This window comes from Myotis brandtii, unplaced genomic scaffold, assembly GCF_000412655.1.
Source record: "Myotis brandtii unplaced genomic scaffold, ASM41265v1 scaffold435, whole genome shotgun sequence".
Lineage (NCBI taxonomy): Eukaryota > Metazoa > Chordata > Mammalia > Chiroptera > Vespertilionidae > Myotis > Myotis brandtii.
The window spans coordinates 143,023-148,512 of NW_005366635.1; the positions used below are offsets into that span (position 1 = coordinate 143,023).

The following is a 5,490-nucleotide window of genomic DNA, read 5'->3' on the forward strand; positions in this document are numbered from 1 at the left end:
ACTTGGTTTTAGAATCAGATGTCCTATCAGAATTCGAGAGACGATTTAATTTGAAATCAGAGGACGATCGCAGAAGGTAGATGAAGGGGGTGCTAGGTATTATTGTTATTGAAATCACAGTTATCGGCTTGACCGTGATTTCAGCGGATGTGTCAGACACAGAGCAGATAGAGCAGCGGCTCTCAACCTTCCTAACGCCGCGACCCTTTCATACAGTTCCTCGTGCTGTGGGGACCCCCAACCATACAATTATTTTCGTGGCTGCTTCATCACTGCAATGTTGCTACTGTGATGAATCGTCATGGAAATATCTGATAGGCAGGATGGATTTTCATTGTTACAAATGGAACATCATTAAAGCAGAGTGATTCATCACAAAAACAATAAGCAATTATATGTGTGTTTTCCGATGGTCTTAGGCGACCCCTGTGGTGAAAGGGTCGTTCGACTCCCAAAGGGGCCGCGACCCACAGGTTGAGAACCGCTGAGCTAGAGCAAGGTACGTCAGAAGCTCGTAGGACAGTGACTATATCCTTCAGCCTTTGGTAGCTGCACTGAAGATGTCGCGGACTCACCTGGCTTCGTAAATGGTGTAAAGCGTGCTGTGTTCTTTGGCTGCGTCCCTGGAAAATAAAAGTAAAGGAAGGGAAAAAACATCAGCTTCCAGTCCGTGGCTGAAACCTGAAATGTCTTCTGTAAGCGTGTTTTCATACCGTGTCTATTTGGCATGAGAATCCTCCACTGGTGTTTTTGTGAAATTCAAGAAATAATATATTTTTTAAATTTTTATTTTCTTTATTGATTTTTGAGAGAGAGAGAGAGAGAGAGAGAGAGAGAGATGTCAGACACATCTATTGGCTGCCTCTCGCTCACGCAACCAGACCAGGACCAGGAATTGAACCTGTGGCCCTTCGTTGCAGGGACCAGCGCTCTAACCATTTAGCTCACCAGCCAGGGCCCCCTCTTGCTGTCTTTACCTTGAACTTGATCCTTCCCAGATGCAAAATTACGCACAGTTGCGGGAGCACACGTCACTTTACAGGAGTGGACCCTTGGCCTGGTGCATCCCCCCCACATTCAACCTGTTGCCAAGCTCGTGGGGACCCTATTTTTCATGACACAGGCACCTCCATCACCCCCCCCACCCACAAGGACACGGCCTCCCTTCCCTCCACGGCCCCCCACTGCGGATGGGGACAGGGTGGGGGGCTCCAACACCTGGCGTCCCCAAGTTCAGCCGTTTCAGGCTTTGAGGCTGCAAACGAAAATTCCCCTTGAGCCCGGTCCAACGGCACCGGGGGTTCTATGGGCCTGGGGTGCCCCCTGCTGCCTCCCAGGCTCTCTTCACCGCACTTGCTCGATGTCACTCGAGAAACTGAGCCAATGGGAGTTCAGCTGGCAGGCTGTCATCTCTCGGGGGGGACACTGACTTCCTATTGGCACACAAGTCTCTGACATAGTCGTATATAAACTTAGACGGGGAGTTTCTGGGAGGCGAGGACACAGCTCCTGGCCACGCCGGCGCCCGGGTCCGCCAGACCTGGGACTCGGACGTCTCCGGATACTGAAGAGGGGAGCCCGGACGCCCCTTCCTCCGGGGGAGAGGGTGAGTATGTGAGCCCTCTGGCTCACCTACCTCGTCACCCATTCCATTTCACTCAAGGTAATTACCATCCCCTGCATGAACATTCAACGGGTAGAAAAAGCCATCAGAGAGCCCGGGCATTTCCACAGATAGCTCACCCGAAGGCCGTCCACCTGCTCTGACGGCTGGTTTTTCATGCGTTACGTGTCAGTCAGTGATGCCTCCTGCAGCGTCCGTGGTTCAAGTGTGATGTCCGTCACTCACAGGTCTGAGCGTGATGCCTGGCTTCTCTGCTCTGTGTTTCTGTGTCTTGGCAAAAAAAAAAAAAAAAGTCCTAGACAACTTATTGTGGGCAGTTGTAGAGCCTCACGCTAACTGCGTATCTGAACTCTGCGTATTGTGAATGTCCCCGTGCTGCTTGATATGCCAAGGGCACGGCAGCCTCGCCGGGCTCGGACGTGGAATTGTAGCGCCTAGAGGTGAAAGGCATATTCAGGTTGATTGTGAGGTGCATGATGTGGATGCTGGCTGGTCTTCACACCGGTTTTTAAATGGGATTCGTGAGGGTTACCTTGGTAAACAGAACTGGGGGGGGGGGTGCCGTGCCGTGGTGCAGCGCCTGTGTGCCGTCTCGTGGGGGTTCTGATGGTTTCTAATTGATTTTGGAACTTAACTCCGAGTGATCCATCTCTTGAGAAAATTAGAAAAGGGAGAAATGCCTGTGTTCCGTGTATCCAGGTTAGAACTGGAAAGCCTTCGCAATGCGCGTCTCACCCACTTTCCATGTCAGCACTGGGATATGTGTGTGTGTTTTTTTTTTCTAGAATCCGATAAGCCCCACGATTCAGAGTTATTGAATACGGTGCCTAGAGGTATATTCAGGATAGCACTGCTGTAGATTTGCAATGTTTGTATATTGTGCCCTGTTCCTGAAAGTCCTGAAATGTATTCCCAATTTCTCACTGTTGGGGAAAAAAAAAAATCTCAGGATGTTTGGAATTTGCAAAAGCCCCAACAGGTTGCTTAGGTTTTATTATTATTATTATTATTATGAGAGAGAGAGAGAGAGAGAGAGAGAGAGAGAGGCTGTTTCTCCCCCCCCCCCCCCCCCCTTCACTGGCTGCCTCTTGTACGTGCCCTGACTGGAGATGTAAGCCGCAGCCTTGACGTAGGGGGATGACGCTCTGCCCAACTGAGCTACCCGGCCATCTTGTTTATGCGGCAGGAAAAGGGCCCTGTTTCTGCCCAGAGACCCCGAGGTGTATGCTCACCCATGAGGAACTGCACCCCCGAGCCAAAGACAGACGTAACCCCAAGCCGAAAGCCCCCGTGTGTGCCTGGGCCCCAGAGGGAGGGCTCCCCGAGCAGCTGACCCCACCACCACTTGTTGACGGGTGTTTTCTGATCCAGAAACGGCCCTTTTTTCCCCAGCCAGTGGTTAGAGCGTCAACCTCTGCACCAGGAGGTCACGGTTGGATTCCCAGTGGGGCACATGCTGGGATTGGGGGCTCTGTCCCCAGTGCGGGGGCGGGGGGGGGGGCTGCAGGAGGCAGCTGATCCATGATTTTCTCTCACCAATGACGTTTCTCTCTTTCTCCCCCTCTCCCCCTCTCCCCTCCTCTCTGGCGTCAGTAAAAATACATTAGAAAAAAAAAAAAGAAAGAAATGGCCCTTTAGGAGCCCCTTCCATGTACGCTGCAATTAAGTAAGCGTTGAATTCTAACCTAATCCACTTGGGCTCTGCGTTTCCCTCCCGTCGCAAATGAATTGCAGATTCACTGGAGCCTGAGGTGTTGGTTTTTTTCTGAAGAGCAGAGGCGATGCAGGCATTGGGGGGGGGCGCTGTTGAGGATGCAGCAAGGACCAGGCCAGGTGAGGGAGGGGCCCCCATGGCCCCCCCTTTTCTATCTCTGCCCCTAAAAAGGGGGGCCCTGTGGTTATTAGAGGGGGGCACTCCGTACGCTCAGGGAACCAGGGAGACTTCCCCCCCGGGCCCCACAGGACGCCTCCTATGTGAGGCCCCTCCACCAGGACCTACTCCATAGGCACCACAAGGGGAGGCAGCTAAAAGGAGGGGACACAGAGACACAAGCGCCCAGGGGGAAAAGGACCCAACAAGATGGAGACGCATGATTCACCGGGGGCCAGAGTTCAGAACAGTGGTGGTCAGGAGGCTCCGTGAACGTAGGAGAAGAGGGGGCTCGGGGAGGAATCGACAGTAGGTGAGATGACGCAGAGGAGTGAGTCAGAGGCCACCAGAGGTAGCAGAACACGCCCAATCAGAACCGCAAAAAGGAAGAAAAAAAATAAAAGAATCCAAAAAAAATATATGAGGATCATTTAAGGGGCCTCTGGGACCACCACAGACGTAACAGCATTCACAGCACATGGGTCGCAGAATGAAGAGAGAGAGCAAGGGATTGAGAACCCATTTGAAAAAAAAAAAATGAGTGAAAACTTCCCTCACCTGGCGAAAGAAAAAGGCACCCAAGCCCAGGAAGCCGGACAGGGAGCCCCAAACAGGGGAACCCAAGCCCCCCGACCCCCAGCACACGTCCTAATCAAAACGCCAAAGGCCCGAGACAGAGAGAGAATCTTAAAAGCAGCAGGAGAAGAGGAGGTCGTAACCTGCCAGGGAGCCCCCCCGCCAGGTTTGTCAGCTGAAGAAGGGAGTGACGGAAAGCAAGGACCCACCACCAAGCCCCCTCTACCCAGCCAGGCTGTCATCCGGCACAGAAGGACAGACGGGAGAAAGCCATGACAGGAGAGGTAAAACAGCTTCTGTAAGGAAGAAGGTGATCAAAACACCTACACACCCAGCAATAATCAATTTAAACATGTAAAGGGGTCCAATGCCCCGATCCAAAGACACAAGGGGGTGCGGGGGGGGGGGCGGTGAATGGATAAGAAAACAAGACCCAGACACAAGCCGTCTGCCTACAGTTGGAGAGACACACAGACTCGAAGTAAAGGGATGGAAAAAGGTATTTTATGCAAATGGGGAAAGAAAAAAAAAAAAGCTGGGGTAGCAATACTTAATGCCGGACAAAACAGACTGTCCAACAAAGGCTGTCCCAGGAGCCAGAGACGGACACAGACACCATAGTTCCAGGTGTTTATTTGAGGAAACACGTTCATTCTCAGAAGGACATACACCTTCCTGTGTCCTCGCAGCTTTATGTACAAACAGCCGAGGTGTGGAGGCCGCCTGGCAGAAGACGGAGTGCAGAGACACCACGGAATACTACTCGGCCATTAAAAAAGGAAAAAAAAAAGAATGAAATCTTTCCATTTTGGGGACAGCGCAGGGGGAGCCCAGGGGTTTACGCGGAGAGAAATGAGTCAGAGAGAGACAGACAGACACTAGGTGATTTCACTTACGTGTGGAATCCAAAAAAAAAAAAAAAAACCACCCCCAAATAAATGAACCAACAAAACAGAAAAAAAAAAACCCCAAACACCTCAGAGATACAGAGGACATTTTGATGGTTGGCAGATGGGAGGGGCGGTTTTGGGGGGGGACTGGGTGAAAAAGGCGAAGGGAGTCACATAACATATTGATTTTCCATAACAGATGCCCCGTTAGGAAACCAGTCGCGCGGGGATGGAGACGCGCGGGCATCGCGCTTAATAACTTCGTGTCTCGCAGACGTGCCCCGCTTACCCATCAGGGCGGTCACGTCTCCAGTTACATAAACGCGGCATCCCTGTGGTCGGACACCTGGAGCGAATGCACTGTTGCAGCTCACTTGTGGAGAAGTAACACTGTAAATATATATATTTAAAAAAATAGAAACCCCTGTGCCAGCAATAAAGCCCCACAGACGACGACAGCGGTCGGGAAAGCCAAGCCAAGCGAAGGAAACTTCCGCGGGCAGAGTATCCCATCCCCAAAGCAGGCCCCG

The 5,490-nt window shown here is 51.9% G+C and overlaps 1 protein-coding gene across 1 annotated transcript in view; it reads left to right on the top strand.

The window, feature by feature from the left end:
• The first annotated feature begins 1,507 nt into the window (after positions 1-1,507).
• The window catches only part of GABRA5 (gamma-aminobutyric acid (GABA) A receptor, alpha 5), a 20,359-nt gene continuing 16,376 nt past the window's right edge, over positions 1,508-5,490 (top strand). The window contains exon 1 of the mRNA XM_005874380.1: positions 1,508-1,606. The gene's annotated coding sequence lies outside the window, so the exon portion shown is untranslated. The remainder of the gene's footprint in view (positions 1,607-5,490) is intronic.